Consider the following 24,300-nt stretch of genomic DNA (forward strand, 5'->3'; position numbering starts at 1 on the left):
CCACACATACCACACAACCACAAACAAGCACTCTGGCTGCAAGATCTTTTCAACAATCCACTCCTGTTTCTTGCAGTCAGCAATTCACACAGGTTCATCCATGATCTGAAATAAGCAACACATACATTCTCATACATTTCACATGCACATGGCCTCTGCAGTCAGCTCACAAAGACACAATGTCTGCAGAAAGGTCTTGCAGCATACACAGGCAGTGCATTCTCCACCCCTTTCATAAGCTCTTCCTGAATGGCTGTTTCTTCTAGACACCTCCTCCCCTCATGCTGCCTGGCAATGACTCCCCTCCTTTTCCTGCAGTTCTCCAAGTCCTAACTGCAGTGCCATCCATCACTCTCCTAACAGATCCTCAGGCAAAGCAATTGTTTCTTGAAGCTCTCCCCAGTCCCCTGCTTTTTTTTTTCTTTCCTGACTTGGAACTTGTTCTAGCAAGAGGACTGTCAGAACAGAATCTCCTTATGGAACACAATAATGTAGGCTGGTCCCCAGTACTCTTAACTCCCTAATTTGTTTCAATAGATTTTAATTTTGACATGGATGGCTGAGGGAGAAAGCAGAAAGGAAGGAAAAAGGGAAGAAAACAGAAAGGAAGAAAGGAAGGAGGGGAGCCCTGGTAGAAATTTCATTTTGTCCAGGACAACTTGGGCAAAAGCAGAGACTTACAAAGGAAAGACGGAGAGCAGAGGCGGAGAGGAAATGGAGCGAGAAGTGTGAAAATAAAAGGAGAAACAAAGAAAAGAGGAAAAAATATGAAAAATAAGTTGTAACGTTTCTCTGGAGCTTTTTGTTTCTGGAGTGACCACAGAAGGAGGATGGAGATATTAAGAAAAAGTTAACAGGAGAAACAGTAATGAAGAGGAAAATCCTTTGATGAGGTTGTATATTTTGAAATGTCCTAAAAAGACAAAATAATCATCACAAATATCTGCCACAAGGGAAATTTAAACTCCTAATTTGAAAGTACTCGTGATGCTTAGAGAGGAAGCACATTTGAATTTTACTTAGATTATTTGCCCAAATATTACAGTATTTGAGACACATACTAAAAAAATTATATTTTGTTTATCTGAAATTCACAGTAAATGGATCATCCTGTATTTATCTGGCAATCATGCCCTCAGGGGGATTCAGGTACATACTCAAATTTGAGAAATACCGGTATAAAGTAAGAAAGCCTGCATTTAGTGAGCGCATCTGAATCAGAATCACTTGAAGGTGGTTGCCAAGTACATATTCTTGCCTCACCACAGACACACCAAATTGAAATCCTTAGGGAAAGAGCAGAAGATTCTTCATTTTGTTATACATTGATGATTCCGATGCGCTAAAGTTCATAAACACTGATTTCTCCATAATTCCTCTGTGGAGCCCTCTCCAAATCTGCATAGGATTGAACGCTGCATCTATATATATGCAGCTGTCTATATAGCATTAACCTTTTAAAAGTCAGTGGAGGCCGGGTGTGGTAACTCACACCTGTAATCCCAGTACTTTGGGAGGCCAAGGTGTGCGGATCACCTGAGGTCAGGAGTTCGAGACCAGCCTGGCCAACATGGTGAAACCCCATCTAGACAAAAAGACAAAAAATAACCAGGCATGGTGGCGGGTGCCTGTAATCCCAGCTTCTTGGGAGGCTAAGGCAGAAGAATTGCTTGAACCCAGGAAGCGGAGGTTGCAGTGAGCCGAGACCATGCCATTGCACTCCAGCCTGGGCAGCAAGAGTGAAACTCTGTCTCAAAAAAAAAATTTTTTTTTAATTAGTTGGCCGGGTGCAGTGGCTCATGCCTATAATCCCAGCACTTTGGGAGGCTAAGGTGGGCAGATCACCTGAGGTTGGAAGTTCGAGACCAGCCTGACCAACATGGAGAAACCTCGTCTCTATTAAAAATACAAAATTATCCAGGCATGGTGGCACATGCCTGTAATCCCAGCTACTTGGGAGGCTGAAGCAGGAGAATCGCTTGAACTTGGAGGCAGAGGTTGAGGTTTTGGTGAGCCGAGATCATGCCATTGCACTTCAGCCTAGGTGACAGTGAGACTCCGTCTCAAAATAATAATAATAATAATAATAAATTAATACAAGTCAATGGAAAATGAAAATAAAAATACAACATAAAATCTGTGGAATGTAGTAAAAGCAGTACTTAGATGGGAATACACAGCAATGAATGCATATATTAGAAAAAAAGAAGCCAGGCATGGTGGCTCACACCTCTAATCCCAACACTTTGCGAGGCCGAGGCGGGCAGGTCACTTGAGACCAGGAATTCAAGACCAATTTGGCCAACATAGTGAAACCCCATGTCTAATAAAAATACAAAAATTATCCCTGGTGTGGTGGTCCCTGCCTGTAATCCCAACTACCTGGGAGGCTGAGGCAGGAGAATCCCTTGAAAACTGGGAGGGGGAGGTTATAGTGAACCAAGATCGCACCACTGCACTCCAGCCTGGGCGACAGAGAGGCTTTGTCTCCAAAAAAGAAAAAAAAAGAAAAAAAGAAACATCGAAAAATTGCCGAATCTCAGCACTTTGTGAGACCAAGGTGGGCAGATCAGCCCAGGAGTTCAAGATCAGCCAGGGCAGCATAATAAAACCTTGTCTCTACAAAACATACAAAAATTAGCCAGGTGTGGTGGCTTGTACCTATAATCCCAGTTACTGGAGGCTAAGATGGGAGGATCGCTTGAGCCTGGGGAGGTTGAGGCTGCAGTGAGCCGTAATCACGCCACTGCACTCCTGGCACAACAGAGCAAGACCCCATCTCGGAAAAAAAAGAAAATCTAAAAATAAATAATTGAATTTAAGTGTCTGCCTTAGGAAGCTACAAAGGAAAAGCAAATAAATTTAATATACACAGAAAAAAAAGCATAGATATAACAAAACTGTAAACAGGAACTGAGAAAACCAATAAGAACCAAAAGCTAGTTCTTTGAAAAGTTCCATAAAATCAATAAGCCAGGCTAATTAATTAAAAAATAAAAATAAATTAAAAAGAGGGATGAGACAAATTAATAATATTAGAAATGAAAGAGCATCGCCGGGCGCGGTGGCTCATGCCCGTAATCCCAGCACTTTGGAAGGAAGAGGCTGGTGGATCGCCTAAACTCAGGAGTTGGAGACCAGCCTTGGCAAAAGGGTGAAAAAAACTCTGTCTCTGGCTGTGGCCGGGCGCAGTGGCTCACGCCTGTAATCCCAGCACTTCGGGAAGCCGCGGCGGGCGGATCACGATGTCAGAAGATCGAGACCATCTTGGCTAACATGGTGAAACTCCGTCTCTACTAAAAATATGAAAAAAATTGGCCGGGCGTGGTGGCGGGTGCTGTAGTCTCAGCTACTTGGGAGGCTGAGGCAGGAGAAGGGCGTGAACCCGGGGGGCGGAACTTGCAGTGAGCTGAGATGGCGCCACTGCACTCCAGCCTGGGAGACAGAGGGAGACTGCGCTCCAAAACAAAACAAAAGAAAACCCTGTCTCAAAAAAAAAGAAAAAAGAAAATGGCTGGCCAAGGTGTCACGCGCCTGTGGTGGGGAGGCAGAGGTGGGACAATCGCTGGAGCCTGGGAGGCGGAGGTTGCAGAGAGCCGAGATCGGGCTACTGCACTCCACCCTGGGTGACAGAGTGAGACTCCGCCTCCAAAAAAGAAAGTAAGAAAGAATGAGGAAAGACTGCCAGGCTCGTTGGCTCACACCTGTAATGTAATCCCAGCACTATGGGAGGGCAAGGTGGGTGGATAAGCGGATCAGCCGAGGTCAGGAGTTCGAGACCAGCCTAGCCAACATGGTGAAACCCTGTCTCTACTAAAAACACAAAAATTAGTCCGGGCGCGGTGGCTCACGCCTGTAATCCCAGCACTTTGGAAGACCAAGGTGGGCGGATCACAACGTCAAGAGTTTCAGACCAGCCTGGCCAATATGGTGAAACCCTGTCTCTACTAAAAATACAAAAATTATCCGGGCGTGGTGGTGGGCGCCTGTAGTACCAGCTACTCGGGAGACTGAGGCAGGAGAATCGCTTGAACCTGGGAGGCGGAGCTTGCAGAGAGCTGAGATTGCCCCACTGCACTCCAGCATGGGAGACAGAGTGAGACTCCATCTCAAAAAAGAAAAAAATAAATAAATAATAAAAAAATTAGCCAGGCATGGTGGTGCACACCTGTAGTCCCAGCTACTTGGGAAGCTGAGGCTGAGATTTGGCCACTGCACTCCAGCCTGGGCAACAGAGCGAGATTCCATCTTAAAAAAAAAAAAAAAAAGAAAGAAAAGAAATGAAAGAGCAGGTATCACTACAAATCCTATGGATGTTAAAATATGTCATAGATGTAAAAATCCTCAAAATATTAGCAAACTAAATGTAACAATTTAATAAAAATAATTATATACCGCAACCAAGGCAGGCTCAATATCTGAAAAATTGATTAATGCAATCCATTGCATCAACAGACTAAAGAAGAAATATCACATGATCATACCAATAGATGCTGAAAGAGCCATTTGACAAAATCCAACAGCCATTCATGATCAAACAAAACCAACAACAACAAAAAAAACTCTTGGCATTTTTAAATGAAATATGGGATAAAAATAAAAACTCTCCGAAGACTGAAAATAAAGAGGAACTTCCTCAACTGCATTAAGAACATCTACAAAGAAACTACAGCTAACATCCTGTTGGTGAGAAACTTGAAGCTTTCCCACTAAGACAAAGGACAAGGCAAGCATGTCTTCTCTTACCACTTTTCAATACTGAAAGTTCTAGCTAATGCAACAAGACATGAAAAGGAAATAAAATGTGTACAGATTGAGAAGGAAAAAATAAAACTGTCCTTGTTCGCAGATAACATGATTGCCTATATAAAAAGTCTAAGAGAATTTACAAAAAAAAACCTCCTGAAACTAATAAGCAATTCTAGCACAATTGCAGGATAAAAGGTTTACATACAAAAATTAATTGCTTTCCTATACATCAGTGATGAGCAAGTGTAATTTGAAATAAAAAACACAGCCTGGGTGTGGTTGCTCACGCCTGTAATCCCACCACTTTGGGAGGCCGAGGCAAGCAGATTGCCTGAGCTCAGGAGTTCAAGACTAGCCTAGACAACGTGGTGAAACCCTGTCTCTACAAAACATGCAAAAAAATTAGCCAGGCATGGTGGCGTGCACCTGTAGTCCCAGCTACTTGGGACACCGAGGCAAGAGAATCACTTGAACCCAGGAGACATGAACCTGGGAGGTTGCAGTGAGCCACTACCCTCCAGCCTGGGCGACAGGGTGAGACTCTGTCTCAAAAAAAAAAAAAAAAACAGTGCTGGAACAACTGGACATTTACATGGAAAAAAAAAAAACATTTTGGGAGGCTGAGGCGGGTGGATCACTGGAGCTCAAGAGTTCGAGACCAGCCTGGCCAACACACTAAAAATACAAAAATTAGCTGGGTGGGGTGGCATGTGCCTGTAGTCCCAGTTACTCAGGAGGCTGAGGCAGGAGAATGGTTTGAAACGGGAGGCAGAGGTTGCAGTGAGCAGAGATGGTGCCACTGCACTCCAGCCTGGGTGGCAGAGCAAGAGTCCATCTAAAAGAAAAAAAAAAGGAGGCCGGGCGCGGTGGCTCACGCCTGTAATCCCAGCACTTTGGGAGGCCGAGGGCGGGCAGATCACGAGGTCAGGAGATCAAGACCATCCTGGCTAACACGGTGAAACCCCAGGAGTGGTGGCGGGCGCCTGTAGTCCCAGCTACTTGGGAGGCTGAGGCAGGAGAATGGTGTGAACCTGGGAGGCAGAGCTTGCAGTGAGCCAAGATCACGCCACTGCACTCCAGCCTGGGCGACAGAGTGAGACCCTGTCTCAAAAAAAAAAAAAAAAAAAAAGGAGAAAATTTAGATGACCTTCAGTAGGGCAGTAACTTTTCAGATACAACACCAAAGGCATAATCCTTTGAAATAACTTGGAAATAATTGAGAACTCCCATTGATAACTGACTTTATCAAAACTACAAACATCGGTGGAGCACAGTGGCTCACGCCTGTAATCCCAGCACTTTGGGAGGCCGAGTGGCGGGGGGGGGCGTGATCACTTGAGGTCAGGAGTTCGAGACCAACCTGGCCAACATGGTGAAACTTCGCCTCTACTAAAAATACAAAAATTAGCCGGGTGTGGTGGCAGGCGCCTTTAAGTTCAGCTACTCAGGAGGCTGAGGCAGGAGAATTGCTTGAACCTGGGAGGCGGAGGTAGCAGTAAGCCAAGATCGTGTCACTGCACTCTAGCCTGGGAGGCAGGAGCGAGACCCTGTCTCAAACAAACAAACAAAAAACAAAATTACAAGCATCCACTTTGCTAAAGAGAATATCAAGAGAATGAGAAGACAAGCCAGACTGGGAACAAATATTTGCAAAAGACACTTCTGGAAAAGGCATATTATTCAAAATAATACAACTCTTAAAAAAAATTTAACCTAAATTTTTAAAATGGGCAAAATATCTGAACAGAAACCACGTCAAAGATATACAGATGGCAAATGGGCATATGGAAAGGTGCTGCACATTATGTTTTATATATTATAAACACATTATTATATGTTATTGGGGGCATAAAAATTAAAACATAAGACACCACTATGCCCCTGTGAGATTGGCCAAAATTCAGAACACAAACACCATCAAATGCTGGGGAGGCTGTGAAGCAACAGAAACTCTCATTCATTGCTGGTAGAACATAAAATGGGACAGCCACTTTGGAAGACAGATTGGTGGTTTCTTACAAAACTAAACATACTCTTACCATATGATCCAGCAATCATACTCCTTGGTATTCACTCATAGGAGATGAAACTTATTGCCACACAAAATCCTGCACATGAATGTTTATAGCAGCTTTATTCATAATTGTCAAAACTTGTGGGCAATCAAGACGTCCTTTAGTAGATGAAAGAATAGGCCGGGCGCGGTGGCTCAAGCCTGTAATCCCAGCACTTTGGGAGGCCGAGACGGGCGGATCACAAGGTCAGGAGATCGAGACCATCCTGGCTAACCTGGTGAAACCTCGTCTCTACTAAAAAATACAAAAAACTAGCCGGGCGAGGTGGCGGGCGCCTGTAGTCCCAGCTACTCAGGAGGCTGAGGCAGGAGAATAGCATAAACCCGGGAGGCGGAGGTTGCAGTGAGCTGAGATCTGGCCACTGCACTCCAGTCTGGGCGACAGAGCGAGACTCCGTCTCAAAAAAAAAAAAAAAAAAAAAAAAGAAAGAAAGAATAAATAAACTGTGGTATATTCAGACAATGGGATATTAATCAGCAATAAAAAGAAATGATCAGGCCTCCAAAAGACATGGAAGAACCTTAAGAGCATATTACTAAATGAAAGAAGTCAATCTGAAAAGCCCATATACTGTATGATTCTAACTATATGACATTCTGGAAAAAAACAAAACTACGGAGATGTTAAAAAGATCAGTAGCTGCAGGCCGGGTGTGGTGGCTCACGCCTATAATCCCAGCACTTTAGGAGGCTGAGGCGGGCAGATCACCTGAGGTCGGGAGTGCAACATCAGCCTGACCAACATGGAGAAACCTCTTTTCTACTGAAAATACCAAATTAGCTGGGCGTGGTGGTGGACTCTGAGTGATGATGTGTCAATGTAGGTTCATCAGTTTTAACAAATGTACCACTCTGGGTCAGTGATGTTGGTGCTAGAGGAGGAAATGCGTGTTAAGGCAAGGAATACATGGGAACTCTAACCTGCCTTTCAACTTTGCTGTGAACCTAAAACTTCTTTAGAAAATCAAGTCTACGTAAAAAGAAAAACGGGTTTAAGATGTGGCATGTTTTGCCATGTTGCTCAGGCTGACTCAGCCTCCCAAAGTGCTAGGATTACAGGCACCACACCTTGTCTTTCTCCACCATCTTTGGTTGGTTTGTTTTTGAGATGGAGTTTTGCTCTTATTGCCCAGGCTGGACTGCAATGGTGAGATCTCGGCTCACCCCAACCTCCGCCTCCCGGATTCAAGCGATTCTCCAGCAGGCATGCTCCACCACGCCCGGCTAATTTTGTATTTTTAGTAGAGAAGGGGTTTCACCTCATGTTGGTCAGGCTAGTGTCCAACTCCCGACCTCAGGCGATCCGTCCACCTTTGCCTCCCAAAGTGTTGGGATTACAGGCGTGAGCCACCGTGCCCGGCCTTTCTCCACCATCTGAAGCAGTTAGTATTACTCATGGAAATGGGTTTGACCATTTGTCTCTTTATATTTTGGGGAAATAAAAAAATAAGAATCACTTGTTGCTCTTTCCCGCGAAATTCTTGACTCCTTGACTGATTCATCTTTTTAAAATATCAGTACTCAACGCAGTGCCTGGCATTGAGAAGGAAACCGACTATAAATGAAGTACAGGTCTTAGTCATCAGGAGCCTTTCATCCTGTCAGGCATAGTTCAATATTCTTGCTAGATGAACTATATTAGCAATCAACTAAAGTGTAAACCCCTTGGAAAGAAAAGCAACTCGACGGCAAGGCTCTGGAGGTTATTTGTTGCCCTCTTGTGTCCCGTTTTAGGAACTACAGACTCTTCCCTCCACTTTGAAGAATTCTGATTCCTTATGTGTTTTTTAATTTACGTAGTCTAAGAAATACACTTGTTTCTCTACAACCTCACACAGAACACTTTTGACACCAGATGTGCGAGTTTTTTTTCCCCACACTGACTGATTCTCCAACACCAGCTGGGTGTCCTACAATCCAACTCAATACTGACACTATCGACCTGCAGTCAATGTCAGATCCCACAAGTTCAGAGCTCAGTCCCACAAAATTGCTCCCACCCAGATGCCAATTGAAAGTCCCAGTCCTTCTGACTGACCAGCTATAAATGTGGGGGTTCCCATGACCTCCTCCTTGCGTTCCATCATTTGCTAGAATGGCTCACGGAATTCAGGAAAACGTATTACTTACCAGTTGATTATGGAAGATGAACAGCCAGATAAAGAAGTCTGGAAGAGTCCTGAGCACAGGGTCTTCTGTCCCGGAGTTGGAGTGCACCACCCTCCTAGCAGTTGGAAGCAGCCCACGAATCCATAAACCCGGAAGCTCATCAAGACCCACTGTTCATGAGTTTTTATAGAGCTTTATTTCCAGCCCCCTCTCCCGCCTGCTTCCCGAAGGTCAGTGGGTGGGGCTGATAGTTCCACTCCTCTTATCCCTTGGTCTTTACCTGAGCGGTTTCATCCGGAACAGGAGCCACACCTTACGTCATGCATTAACGTAGCACAAGTTCAGGTGTGACTGATGTTATGCAAGATCAGGGGCTTGTTGTGAATAACAAAAGACACTCTTATCACTCAGGAAATTCCAAGGATTTTAAGGTTTCTGTGACAGGATCCAGGCCCAAAGACCAAATGTGCTTTTTATTATACTACACTTATTCTATAAAAATATATATATATTTGTACAATTGCTTGTTTACATTGGCAGCAACCCTCAAAGCACTGGTATATGAAGACCAGACCTGCCAGAGGCAGTGGCTCATGTCTGTAATCCTAGTACTTTGGGAGGCCGAGGAGGGTGGGTCGCTTGAGCTCAGGAGTTTGAGACCAGCCTAAGAATGGTGTCCATATGCTATGGTGAAACCCCATCTCTACAAAAATTAGCTGGGTGTGGTGGTGTCGACCTATAGTCCCAGCTACTCGGGAGGCTGAGGTGGGAGGATCTTTTGAGCCCAAGATTGTGCCACTGCACTGCAGCCTGGGTGACAAAGTGAGATCCTGTCTCAAAAAAAAAAAAAAAAAAAAAAAAAAAAAAGGCCAGACCTAAAGAACAGCAGCTCTGACCCCAGGAACAAGGGGCTCGTAATACATAATGCTTCATCGTAAGTTTGTTTCCTTTAGATGGGTCTTTTAGATCTAGCACACACAACTTTTTAGAAGACCATTCCACAATAGATGCAGGTCAAGGTCACACATTAAAATCTGCCCTAATTGTCATTTTGCTGGGAATGAAAATCCCTGACTGTCTTGGGAAGATCTCTAGCGACGCTTTTCATCTTAACTGAATGAGGCAGTGCCCTCTGCAGTCCAATAACTTCAATGCCTGATCCCGGACTGTATAGAGGTGTTACAGGAAAGGGGTCCTGATCCAAACCCCCAGAGAGGGTTCCTGGATCTTGCACAAGAAAGAATTCAGGGCGAGTCCACAGTGCAAAGCAAAAGCAAATTTATTAAGAAAGTAAAGGAATAAAAGAATGGCTACTCCAAAGACAGAGCAGCCCCGAGGGTGACTGGTTGCCCAATTTTATGGTTATTTCTTGATGCTATGCTAATAAGGGGTGGCTTATCTATGCTTCCCCTTTTTTGACCATATAGGGTAACTTCCTGATGTTGCTATGGCATTTGTAAACTGTCACGGCATTGGTGTGAGTATAGCAGTGAGGAGGACCAGAGGTCACTCTCGTGTCCATTTTGGTTTTGGTAGGTTTTGGCTGGCTTCTTTACTGCAAACTGTTTTATCAGCAAGGTCTTTATGACCTGTGTTTTGTGCTGACCTCCTGTCTCATCCTGTGACTTACAACGCCTTAACCCTCCGGGAATGTAGACCAGTAGGTTTCAACCTCATTTATCCCGCTGCTATTCACGGTGGAGTTGCTCTGGTTCACATGCCTCTGACAGCAGGATGACTCTTAGGCTCCGCTCAGGCCTCACCTCATCTTTCACTAGTTGCTGTGAGAAGAAATATTTTTCTTGGTTTTTAAATATGAAAACAACACCTTGTTGTTCGTGGTCTAAAGGAGAATATAGAGTAGACATGAGGCCGTGCATCACTTGGACTGTGTGAAGAAGGCATGAATTTGCTCTGCTACCACTTGTCCAATAAGCTGCTCGAGTTCTCGGATGGAATCATTACTCAGCTCCTGGAGACTTCGAAACTTCTGAAGCAAAAGGAAGGCTTTAACTTTTCCAAATCCTGGAATCTGCTGCACATTTCAAAGAAGGAGTGGGTCGGACGCAGTGGCTCATGCCTGTAATCCCAGCACTTTAGGAGGCCCGGGCGGGCGGATTACTTGAGGTCAGGAGTTCAAGACCAACCTGGCCAAAATGGTGAAACCTCGTCTCTACTAAAAATACAAAAATTAGTCAGGCGTGGTGGTGGCGGGTGCCTGTAATCCCAGCTACTCAGGAGGCTGAGGCAGGAGAATCACTTGAACTGGGAGGTGAGGGTTGCAGTGAGCCAAGATCGTGCCATCACTGCACTCCAGCCTGGATGACAAAGTGAGACTGTCTCCAAACAAAAACAAAAACAAAGAATAAATGGCTTAGAAAACAGAGCCCCTTTCTTCCTGAGAAAGGATTTTTCCAGAGCTCTTTGGTTTGCTCTTCAAAGCATCCTGTGAGGCAGGATGCTTCCATCTGGCTGGCCATCCCAAGGTCAAGCACAGTGAACTTCTGTATGGCTGGAAAATATTGTTCACTCATATGAGCTTTTTCAACTACTACAACCCCTTGAAGATTACTGGAATTCCTAACCTGACCAAGCCTCTTTATGTAGCTATTTTCTGGCTACTGAATCAGCTTCAGTGACATAAAGAATGAAGAATCTGCTAAATAGGTAAAAATCTGATGTCAGACCATCCTGAAAAATGAGCTTAATTTTCCTTTGCATGCCCTGCACCAGCTGGAATCCATGCTATTTCTCAGTGACCACAATGAGGGAAATGCGAGACAGAACTTGAACAGTCTCTCCTGCACACAGCTCTGCATTCCAGAAGCTAGGGCCTCTGGCAGGATCTCATCTGCAGAGTATTCTTTCAAAGACTGAAATTATTTGCCAATGTCTTAGAAATAAGAAAGACTGCTGGGTGCAGTGGCTCATGCCTGTAATCCCAGCACTTTGGGAGGCCGAGACAGGCAGATCGCCTGAGGTCGGGAGTTCGAGACCAGCCTGACCAACATAGAGAAACCCCATCTCTATTAAAAATACAAAATTAGCAGAGTGTGGTGGTACATGCCTGTAATCCTAGCTACTTGGGAGGCTGAGGCAGGAGAATTGCTTGAACCCCGGAGGCGGAGGATGCGGTGAGCCAATATCTCACCATTGCACTCCAGCCTGGACAACAAGAGTGAAACTCCATCTCAAAAAAAAGAAAAGAAAAAAAGAAAGACCAGCTGGGCGTGGTGGCTCATGCTTATAATCCTAGCACTTTGGGAGGCCAAGGTGCGAGGACCACTTGAGTCCAAGAGGTGGAGACCAGCCTGGGTGACATAGCGGTACCCTGTCTCTATTTTTAAATTTAAAAAATATATATTTAATCAAAAAACAGAAAAATAAGAAAGACTTCTGAGCTTTTGAAGAACTGCAAGTAATTCAGTATGGCTAAAAAACAAGGGAGAAGGCTGGGCGTGTGAGCATGGTGGTTTACGCCTGTAATCCCAGCACTTTGGGAGGCTAAGATGAGCTGATTGTTGAGTCCAAGAGTTTGAGACCAGGCTGGGAAACATGGCAAGACCCTGTCTCTACAAAAATAAATAAATAAATAAATAGGTAAGTAAATAAATAAATAAAATAAATTAGCCAGGCATGGTGGCGCATGCCTGTAGGTCCAGTTACTTGGGAAGCTGAGGTGGGAGTATCACCTGAGCCCAGGAGGCGGAGGTTCCAGTGAGCTGAGATCATGCCACTGAACTCCAGCTTGGGTAACAGAGTGAGACCCTGTCTCAAAGAAAGAAAAAAAAAAAAAAAGGCAAAGGTTCTGGGATGAGTGGGTTGGAGCACTGATGACACAACATAAAAATATTATGAATAGCTGTGTATGTCATGCTAAGGAGTTTCATCCATATCCTAAGGATAATGAGGAGTCTTTATAGTTTTTAAACCAGGGAATGACTTAATCAGATTAGTGCTAAAGAGATTACTCTGGCTGCTTTGTATCATAAAGACGGGGAAGCATGGATGGGAACTGGGGGATCACTTAGGACTCTGTTAGAGTAATGACTGAACAGAGCTGAAGCCATGTGGAAAGAATAGAAGATGGATGGATTTGAAAGATATTAAGGAGGTAGGCTCAGTGGGATTCTAGTGATAAAGGGTGTGGTGTGTGATAAAGGGTGTGGTGTGTGTGCTGGGACTCAAGTTAGGCAAAGAGAGAAATTGAGGAAAATGAGGATGATTCACACATATTTCAACTGTGTGACTTAGTAGATCATGGCACCAGTTTAGCTGAGGGCGGAGGTGCACTGTGCAGGAAGATGACAATTCCGTCCCAGACGTGTTGAGCTATTAGGGATTTAGCTAGATCAACATTTATCCACACATTTTTCTTGAGCTTTTCCTGTACTACAGGTGGTGGAAAATGAAAAACTACATATCCAAGACTCTCCTACAGCTAGAGTTTGAATGTGATTTAGGTTCCAGCGACCGTATATGCTAGAATGAGACTTGAATTAAAAACCAAGCTCAGTGAGAAGAACAGCAAGGAGTGAGCATCCGATTTCTTAGTGTGGATAATAGCACGGCCAGGGTGGTTCTCATGCCCGAGTGGTGACATTCCAATATTGGAAGATGGCCCCTAGATGATGGGAGAAGCAATAGAGTCCCTTGGTAGTCACTCCTGGGGGCTCAGACTAGAGTGTTTCTGAGTGGACTTTCTGTAATTAAAGCCTATCTGACTCAAGGTGTCTATGGGATGTTCAAATAATGATGTGCTATTGCATATTCAGACTTAGAGTTGAGGACATAGATATGTGAAAATAAGTACAATGTAAAAGCTGTTGGGCTGCGTGCGGTCGCTCACACCTGTAATCCCAGCCCTCTGGGAAGCCGAGGCAGGTGGATCACCTGAGGTCAGGATTTCAAGACCAGCCTGGCCAACATGGTGAAGCCCCATCTCTACTAAAAGTACAAAGATTAGTCAGGCGTGGTGGTACACACCCTTAGTGCCGGCTACTCAGGAGGCTGAGGCAGGCGAATCACTTGAACCCAGGAGGCAGAGGTTGCAGTGAGCTGAGATTATGCCACTGCACTCCAGCCTGGGCAACAGAGCAAGACTCTGTCTCAAAAAAAACAAACAAAAAAAACCCCCAAAAAAACCAAGCTGTTGGGGGCCGAGCACAGTGGCCCACTCCTGTAATCCTAGTACTTTGGGAGGCCAAGGCTAGGGGATCACTCAAGCTCAGGAGTTCAAGACCAGCCCAGGCAACATGGTAAAAACCTGTCTCTACAAAAAAATACAAAAAATTAGCTGAGTGTGGTGGTATACGCTCATAGTCCCAGCTACTGGGAGTGCTGAGGTGGGAGGATCACTTGAGCCTAGGAGGTCATGCTACTGCACTCCAGCCTGGGTGACAACGTGAGACCCTGTCTCAAAAAGAAAAGCTGTTGGAACCCCTCAAAACATTTAAACCTTGACAGAGATGAGACTGATCTGAGTCACATATGGCTATAACATGTTTCTCAGATTATAGATTAACTCGTTTTCTCATTTTTCTTGTCCCGTACAATGACTAGAGAAAATTAAATGACGTCGGGGACAAAAACCTCCTGCCTTCTTAATTAATGACCTTTGTTACAGATTAACTTTTTCTTTGTTGTTCTGCCTTGCTTAGACCAGACGACAGAAAACCCATGACTATTACACTTCTGTAAAAAAAAAAAAAAGAAAGAAAAACAAGAAAACAACTATATGTACTCTCCCAAAAAGAAACACGTTTATAACCATTCAGTTTGCTATAACTATGTGCCAACCTTGTCTAAAAAGAGTTGTAATCCTGCTCAAAGTTCCTCTGTCTATATAAAGAAACCCTTAACTTCCTGACTTCACAAAGCTGACTTTCTTCTTTTGGAGTTGATATTTCCAGGTGTGCCATCTTCACACTTTGCACTGGAATAAACTGTTTTGAAATTAGATCCTGACCCTTTTGATTATTTTAGGTGACAGATAGAGTTTAGACTGAAGTATAGATCTGGGAGAATAAACCAATAGATGGTAAATGAAGAATTGGGAGTGGATTGAGGAGAGGGAGAAAGTACAGTAAAAAGAGAGGTGGCCAGGCCAGAACCTTGAAAACCAGCACTTAAGAGTAAACAGAAGAAGAAGAAAAAAAAATGTAAAAGAACACTAGAGAGGTTTTAAGAGGAAAACAAGGACTGTGATATCATAGATGTCAAGAGGAGGGGACATTTCAAAAGTAGGGACTGCTCAGCAATGACTAATGTTTCAGAAAATAAGAACGTAAGACTGAAATGTGTCTGTATTATTCAGCAACAAAGAGGTTCTTGTGTGACAGCTTTTCTTAGAACTGTGAGAAAAGGGCCAGATGCAGTGGTTCACGCCTGTAATTCCAACATTTTGGGAGGCCGAGGTGGGTGGATCAGCTGAGGTCAGGAGTTCGAAACCAGCCGGGCCAACATGGTGAAACCCTGTCTCTACTAAAATACAAAAATTAGCTGGGTGTGGTGGCAGGCACCTGTAATCCCAGCTACTCGGGAGGTTGAGGCAGGAGAATTGCTTGAACCCATGAGGTGGAGGTTGCAGTGAGCCAAAATTGTGCTATTGCACTCTAGCCTGGCGACAGAGCGAGATTCCAGAAGGGAAGGAAGGAAGGAAGGAAGGAAGGAAGGAAGGAAGGAAGGAAGGAAGGAAGGAAGGAAGGAAGGAAGGAAGGAAGGATTGCAACAAGAGGCTGGACACAGTGGCTCATGACTGTAATCTTAGTACTTTGAAAGGCTGAGGTGGGCAGATCACTTGAGGTCAGGAGTTCAAGACCAGCCTGGCCAACATGGTGAAACCCCATCTCTACTAAAAATACAAAAATTAGTTGGGCGTGGTGTCACATGCTTCTAATCTCAGCTACTTGGGAGGCTCAGGCAGGAGAATCGCTTGAATCTGAGAGGCAGAGGTTGCAGTGAGCTGAGATAGTGCCACTGCACGCCAGCCTAGGCAACGGGGCGAGATGCTGGCCCCTGGTGCCCTAAAAAAGGAGAAAAAAAAAGAAAAAGGAAAAAAAAGAACTGGGAGAAGAGGTGAGTTAGGCTTCAGCGAAAGGGCAAAATGTAAATGTTGAGTATTTGCCACTTAACCCTAGTCTGTTGAAACGACGAGGCGTAACTTCAGAGATGCTGTGGAGGACTAAAGATGACTGCAGGTTTCTTTTTTGCCACTCTTCCCAGGAAAAGGTGGAGTTCATTTCTCTTTCTCTTAAATTGGAACTGACCCTGTGGCTTATTTGAACAAACAGAACATGGTGGGAACTTCTAAGACTGGCCTTAGGAGATGTGATGTTTCTTCACGTGCTCTCTCAACCCATGATTGTGCTGTCAGAAGACCATGTGAGGCCGGGTGCGGTGGCTCACGCCTGTAAACCCAGCACTTTGGGAGGCTGAAGCAGGCAGATCACCTGAGGTCAGAAGTTCGAGACTAGCCTGGCCATCATGGTGAAACCCCGTCTCTACTGAAAAACACAAACATTAGTCAGGCATGGTGGCACGCACCTGTAGTCCCAGCTACTCGGGAGGCTAAGGTAGAAGAATTGCTTGAACCTGGGAGGCAGAGGTTTCTGTGAGCCAAGATCGTACCACTACACTCCAGCCCGAGTGACAGAGCAAAACTCCATCTCAAAAAAAAAAAAAAAAAAAAAAAACCAAAGAAGCTCAAGTGAGTTGGTGGGGATACTACATGGAAGATAACTGAGGCTTCTGCCAGCAACCCTATTTGGGATTCCCACTGGCAGCTAGCAGCAGCTAGCCATTCAGCCGTCCCTGCAGCCCAGCTAACACTATGTAAAGCAGAATTCCTGCCTGATCAACACACAGAATCAAGAAAAAGAATCATGATTGTTGTTTTTAGTCGCTAAAGTTTGGTGTAGTTTGTTAAATAGCATCATTCAGGGAGTTGAGGAGAATGCTCTTCAAATGGAAAGGTATCAGTGATTCACGAGCACTTGTCAGTAAGGAGTATTTGAAAGACCAGCTGTCACTGCTCTCGGTACAGCTCTGACTGTCACTGTATTAGCCTGTCGTTGCATTACTCTGAAGACATACCTGATCAGAGGCCAGGTATGGTGGCTCAGGCCTGTAATCCTGGCACTTTGGGAGGCCAAGGCAGGTGAATCACCCAAAGTCAGGAGTTTGAGACTAGCCTGGCTAACGTGGTGAAACCCTGTCCCTACTAAAAATACAAAAATTAGCTGGGTATAGTGGTGGGCGGCCTGTGATCCCAGCTACTCAGGAGGCTGAGGCACAAAAATTGCTTGAACCTGGGAGGTGGAGGTTGCAGTTAGCCAAGATGGCACCACTGTACTCCAAGACTAGGTAATTTATAAACAAGAGAGGTTTAATTGGCTTATGATTCCACAGGCTATACAGGAAGCAAAGTGGCATCTGCTTCCGGGGGGACATCAGGAAGCTTTTACTCATGATGGAAGGCAAAGCAGGAGCAGGCTGTTCACATGGTGAAAGCAGGAGCACGGGGAGGCAGGGAGGTAGCACACACTTCTAAATGACCAGATCTCATGAGAACTGATATGATTTGGCTGTGTCCCCACCCAAATCTCACCTTCAAGTGCATCTTCCAGGATTCCCATGTGTCATGGGAGGTACTCAGGGGGAGGTAATTATATCAGGGCGGGGGGTCATCTTTCCCATGCTATTCTCGTGGTAGTGAATAAGTCTCATGAGATCTGATGGGTTGTTTATCAGAGGTTTCCGCTTTTGCTTCTTCCTCATTTTCTGTTGCTGCTGCCATGTAAGAAGTGCCTTTCTCCTCCCACCGTGATTCTAAGGCCACCCCAGCCATGTGAAACTGTAAGTTCAGTTAAACCTCTTTTTCTTCCCAGTCTTGGATACGTCTTTATCAACAGCGTGAAAATGGACTAATACAGTAAATTGGTACCAATAGAGTGGGGTATTGCTGAAAAGATACCCGAAAATGTGGAAGCGACTTTGGAACTGGTAACAGGCAGATATTAGAACAGTTTGAAGGGTTCAGAAGAAGACAGAAAAATGTGGTGTTGCGGGAAGTCAGGGACCCCGAACGGAGGGACCTGCTGAAGCCGCGGCAGAAGAAGATAAATTGTGAAGATTTCATGGACATTTATTAGTTCCCCAAATTAATACTTTTATAATTTCTTATGCCTGTATTTACTGCAATCTCTGAACATAAACTGTGAAGATTTCATGGACACTTACCACTTCCCCAATCAATACCCTTGTGATTTCCTCTGTCTGTCTTTACTTTAATCTCTTAATCCCGTCATCTTCTTCCTAAGCTGAGGAGGATGAATGTCGCTTCAGGACCCTGTGATTGTGTCAGTTGCACAAATTGTTTGTAGAGCATGTGTGTTTGAACACTGTGAAATCTGGGCATCTTGAAAAAAGAACAGGATAACAGCGATGTTCAGGGAACAAGGGAGGTAACTTTGAACTGGCTGCCAGTGAGCCAGACGGAACAGAGCTATATGTCTCCTCTTTCAAAAGCAAATAGGAGAAATATCGCTGAATTCTTTTTCTCAGCAAGGAACATCCCTGAGAAAGAGAATGCGCCCTGAAGGTAGGTTTATAGACGGCCCCTTTAAGGCTTGCCGCCTTTTTACAGTGGAAGCCGAAGGGATGAAATAAGCCCCGGTCTCCTGTAGTGCTCCCAGGCTTATTAGGATGAGGAAAATTCCCGCCTAATAAATTTTGGTCAGACAGGTCGTCTGCCTCAAACCCTGTTTCCTGATAAGATGTTATCAACGACAATGCGTGCCTGAAACTTCATGAGCAATTTTAATTTCGCCTCATCCAGTGGTCCTGTGATCTTGCCCTGCCTCCATTTGCCTTGTGATATTTTATTACCTTGTGAAGTATGTGATCTCTGACCCACACCCTATTCGTGCACTCCCTCCACTCCCTCCCCTTTTGAAAATCCCTAATAAAAACTTGCTGGTTTTATGGCTCAGGGAACATCATGGATCCTGCTGACGTGTGATGTCTCCCCTGGACACCCAGCTTTAAATTTCTCTCTCTTGTGCTCTTTCCCTTTATTTCTCAAACCAGCCGAGACACTTAGGAAATAGAAAAGAACTCATGTAAACATTGGGAACAGGTTCTCCCGATAATGTGGGAACGTTTGGAACTTCCTGGAGTTCCAAAAAACAAGTTGCTGAATGACTTTGCCCAAAATGCTGGCAGCAATATGGACAATAAAATCCCGGCTTGGTGATCTCAGATGGAGATGAGCAACTTGTTGGGAACTGGAGCAAAGGTAACTCTTGTTATGTTTTAGCAAAGAGACTGGTGGCATTTTGCTCCTGCTCTAGAGATTTGTGGAAATTTAAACTTGAGAGAGATGATTTAGAGTATTTAGTGGAAGAAATTTCTAAACAGTAAAGCATTCAAGAAGTGACCTGGGTGCTATTAAAAGCATTCAGGTTTTGTTTTGTTTTGTTTTGAGATGGAATCTCGCTCTGTCACCCAGGCTGGAGTGCAAATGGCTCGATCTCGGCTCACTGCAACCTCTGCCTCCTGGGTTCAAGCAATTCTCCGTCTTAGCCTCCCGAGTAGCTGAGATTACAGGCACCCACCACCACACCCAGCTAATTTTTGTATATTTTTTAGTAGAGATGGAGTTTCACCATCTTGGCCAGGCTGGTCTTGAACTCCTGACTTTGTGATCCACCCACCTGGGCCTCCCAAAGTGCTGGGATTACAGATGTGAGCCACCATGCCCAGCCAGCATTCATTTTTATAAGGGAAGCAGTGCATAAAAGTTTGGAAAATTTGCAGCCTGACTATGCGATAGAAAAGAAAAACCCGGCCAGGTGCGGTGGCTCACGCCTGTAATCCCAGCACTTTGGGAGGCCGAGGAGGGCGGATCACCTGAGGTTGGGAGTTCAAGAACAGCCTGACCAACATGGAGAAACCCCGTTTCTACTAAAAAATACAAAATTAGCTGGGATGGTGGTGCATGCCTGTAATCCCAGCTACTTGGGAGGCTGAGGCAGGAGAATCGCTTGAACCTGGGAGGCGGAGGTTGCGGTGAACTGAGATCTTGCCATTGCACTCCAGCCTGGGCAACAAGAGCAAAATTCCATATAAAGAAAAAAAAAAAGAAAGAAAGAAAAGAAAAATCCATTTTCTGGGAGAAATTCAAGCCAGCTGCAGAGATTTGCATAAGTAGCAAGGAGCCTATGATCCCCAAGACCATGGGGAAAATGTCTCCAGGCCATGTCAGAGAACGGCATGGCAGCCCCTTCCATCACAGACCCAGAGGCCCAGGAGGAAAAGTGGCCTCATGAGCTGGGTCCAGGGTCTCTGTGCTGTGTGCAGCCTAGGGACTTTGTGACCTGTGTCTCAGCCGCTCCAGCCGTGGCTGAAAGGGGCCAACGTACAGCTTGGGCTGTGGCTTCAGAGGGTGGAAGCCCCAGGCCTTGGCAGCTTCCATGTGATGTTGGGCCTGTGGGTGGACAGAAGTCAAGAATTGAGGTTTGGGAATTTCTGTCTAGATTTCTTTTTTTTTTTTTTTTTTGAGACAGTCTCGCTCTGTCGCCCAGGCTGGAGTGCAGTGGCCGGATCTTGGCTCACTGCAAGCTCCGCCTCCCAGGTTCACGCCATTCTCCTGCCTCAGCCTCCAGAGTAGCTGGGACTACAGGCGCCCGCCACCTTGCCCAGCTGGTTTTTTTCTATTTTTTAGTAGAGATGGGGTTTCACCGTGTTAGCCAGGATGGTCTCGATCTCCTGATCTCGTGATCCGCCCGCCTCGGCCTCCCAAAGTGCTGGGATTACAGGCTTGAGCCACCGCGCCCGGCCCCTGTCTAGATTTCAGAAGATGTATGGAAATGCCTGGAAGGCCAAGCAAAAGTTTGCTGCAGGGGTGGGGCTCTCATCTCATGCAGAACCTCTGCTAGGGCAGTGCAGAAGGGAAGTGTGGGATTGGAGCCCCCACACAGAGTCCTTACTGAGGCACTGCCTAGTGGAGCTGTGAGAAGAGGGCCACTGCCTTCCAGACCCCAGCATGGTAGATCCACCAGCAGCTTGCACCATGTGCCTGGAAAAGCTGCCGACACTCAATGCCAGCCTGTGAAAGCAGCTGGGAGGGAGGCTGTACCCTGCAAAGCCACAGGGGCAGAGCTGCCCAAGACTATGAGAATCCACCTCTTGTATCAGTGTGACCTGGATGTGAGACCTGGAGTCGAAGAATTCATTCTGGAGCTTTAAAATTTGACTGCTCCAGTGGATTTTGGACTTGTATGGGCCCTATAACCCCTTTGTTTTGGCCAATTTCTCCCACCTGGAACAGCTGTATTTACCCAATACCTGTACCCGCATTGGATCTAGGAAGTAACTAGCTTGCTTTTGATTTTACAGGCTCATAGGTGGAAGGGACTTGCCTTGTCTTGGACGAGACTTTGGACTGTGGACTTTGGGGTTAATGCTGATATGAGTTAAGATTTTGGGGGACTGTTGGGAAGGCATGATTGGTTTTGGAATGTGAGGACATGAGATTTGGAGGGGCCAGGGACAGAATGATATGGTTTGGCTGTGTCGCCACCTAAATCTCAACTTGGGCGAATTCCCACATGTTGTGGGAGGGACCCGGGGGAGGTAACTGAATCAGGGGAGTCTTGGTTCCTTCTTACTCTCCATGTCTCTTCCTTCTCTCCTCTCCCTTCTCCCTTCTCTCTTCTTTATTTTTTCTTTTCATCTCTTTCCTTTCTTTTCTCTCTGCTTTCCTGTGAATGTATTATTTTCCAAAGGAAGTATACAATTTATGTAGCATAATCATATTGTACTTACTTTTTAGTTAGCATAGCCTAACTCATGATAAATGCTCTATAAATATTAGCTATTATTACTAATTTACATTAATATTTAATATATGAGGTAATTTATAGTATTTCATCTTAATATAACTGTATTGATACTATAGCATATAATTATTATATACTGCTATGGTTTGGATATGGTTTGGCTCCTCCAAATCTCATGTTGAAATTTGACCCCCAATGTTAGAGGTAGGTCTAGTGGGAGGTGCTTGGATCATGGGGTCAGATTCCTCATAAATGGCTTGGTGATCTCCCCATAGTAATTAGTGAGTTCTCACTGTATTAATTCTTGTGAGAGCTGGTTGTTAAAAAGAGCCTGGCTCCTCCCTCCCCTCTCTCTTGCTTCTTTCCTCTCTTGCCATGTAATAGGTGCACACACCAGCTCCCCTTCCCCTTCATCCATGAGTGGATGAAACCTGTGTCCCTCACCAGAAACAGATGCTGGCACCATGCTTCTTGCACAGCCTGCAGAACCATGAGCCAAATAAACCTCTTTTCTTTATAAATTACCCAGCCTTGGGTATTCCTTTACAGCAATACAAATGGACTAAGGCATATACTATATATAGTTACATATATATATTAAATTTATATAATACAAATAATCCTGTATTGTAGTTATACAACATATTAGTTACCTATCTAACCCAAAATTTAACAGCTTAAAACAAAAAACACTTATTTTTCCCAACGTTTCTGTTGATTAGTAATCCAAACATGACTTAGCTAGGTACCTCTGGCTCAGGGTATCTCACAAGGCTGTCATCCAGGTGTTAGCTGGTGCTGTCATCATCTCAGGGCCCAACTGAGAGAAGATTCACTCCCAAGTTCATGCACATGGCTTTTGGCAGGCCTTGGGTTGCTGGCTTTTGGCTACAGACATCAGTGCCTTTCCACATGGGCATCTCAATAAAGCAGCTCACAACATGGCAACTGGCTTTGTTCAGAGCAAAGAAGAAAGCAGGAGAGCAAGAGGAAGCACCAAAAATAGAAGCCAGAGTCTTCTTGTTACACAATCCGGGAAGTCACACCCCATCACCTCTGCTATGTTCCATTTGCTAGTAGTACCTAAGACCAGCCCACATTCAAAGGGGGAGGATCACACAGAGGATGAAGAACAGGAGATGGGAGGCCAGGCACAGCAGCTCACGCCCGTAATCCCAGCCCTTTGGGGCTGACGCGAGTGGATCGCTTGAGCTCAGGAGTTCAAGACCAGCCTGGCCAACGTGGTGAAACCCCGTCTCTACCAAAAATACAAAAACTAGCATGGTGGGGTGGCTGGCATCTGTAATCCCAGCTACTCGGGAGGCTGAGGCATGAGAATTGCTTGAACCTGGGAAGTGGAGGTTGGGAGTGAGCCAAGATCGCAGCACTGCACCCCAGCCTGGGCAACAGAAAGAGACTCCATCTCAAAAACAAAACAAAACAAAACAAAACAGGTGATGGGGATCATTGGGACTCTCTTACAGGCTGCCTAGTATTAATACATACAATTTCTAAAACTATATATTTATTATATAGATGTGCTTAAATTACTAATAATATGAGTTATTATTATTAATAACTATATACATTGAACTTTCCTGTTTTAAACCATATTTGCAAATTCCAGAGTTTCCTTCTCTGTCTCTCTCTCTCTTTCTTTTTTATTTTGGCAGGTAGAATGAGAAGATAGATGAATGAATGAATTTTTAAAACTTGTCCTGTTTTGTTTGTCTACAGCCAGTTTTATCAGAGTTATTTATATCTTTTGTGTTGTGGGTTCAGAAACTTGAGCAGCATCTTAAACCTGGATCAAACATTTTACATTTGTGTGGTCAAGAAAGTATGACTGTAACAGTGTAAGACTGACTACCAGTGCCATCAGAAAATTTACACAAAGCAAAATGATGAGACAGAAACACTAATTATTGTAGATATAAATTCTATATGTTTTACATGAGACAACTTTTACAGTCTTACTGCCAAAATTCCTTTATTTTAAGACTAGCTGTTGTCCAATTTTTCTGCTTTGAGGGAGCGTATTCCTTTTTGCTCTATTGCCCCCATATCACTTCAATACATTGATTGCTTGTTCCGCTTGCTGAACTCCAGGTATACTACTCTCAAACTGCTTACTTCCCTAAAACGTTATCCTCTACACCCTTGCATTTGACTAAGTTTTTGAATGTTAATATTTCAGAAATAGAAAGTTACTATTTCAAGTCTTCATCTCAATTCAATCCAGTTGACCAAATTTAGATTTTTTTTTTTTTTTTTGAGACAGGGTCTCACTGTGTTGCCGAGGCTGGAGTGTAGTGGTATAATCATAGCTCACTGCAGCCTAGACCTCCTGGGTTCAAGTGATCCTCCCACCTCAGCCTTCTAAGTCGCTGGGACCACAGGCATATGCCACCATGCCTGACTAATTAAAAACAATCTTTTGGCCAGGTGTGGTGGCTCATGCTCGTAATCCCAAAACTTTAGGAGGCGGAGGCGGGTGAATCATCTGAGGTCAGGAGTTCGAGACCA

The 24,300-nt window shown here is 44.8% G+C and overlaps 1 protein-coding gene across 1 annotated transcript in view; it reads right to left on the bottom strand.

The window, feature by feature from the left end:
- Positions 1–9,055, bottom strand: part of RIMKLB (ribosomal modification protein rimK like family member B) — a 104,418-nt gene extending 95,363 nt beyond the window's left edge. The window contains exon 1 of the mRNA XM_037995136.2: positions 8,954–9,055. The gene's annotated coding sequence lies outside the window, so the exon portion shown is untranslated. The remainder of the gene's footprint in view (positions 1–8,953) is intronic.
- Between the last annotated feature and the right edge of the window lie 15,245 nt (positions 9,056–24,300).

This window comes from Chlorocebus sabaeus, chromosome 11 (assembly GCF_047675955.1).
Source record: "Chlorocebus sabaeus isolate Y175 chromosome 11, mChlSab1.0.hap1, whole genome shotgun sequence".
NCBI lineage: Eukaryota > Metazoa > Chordata > Mammalia > Primates > Cercopithecidae > Chlorocebus > Chlorocebus sabaeus.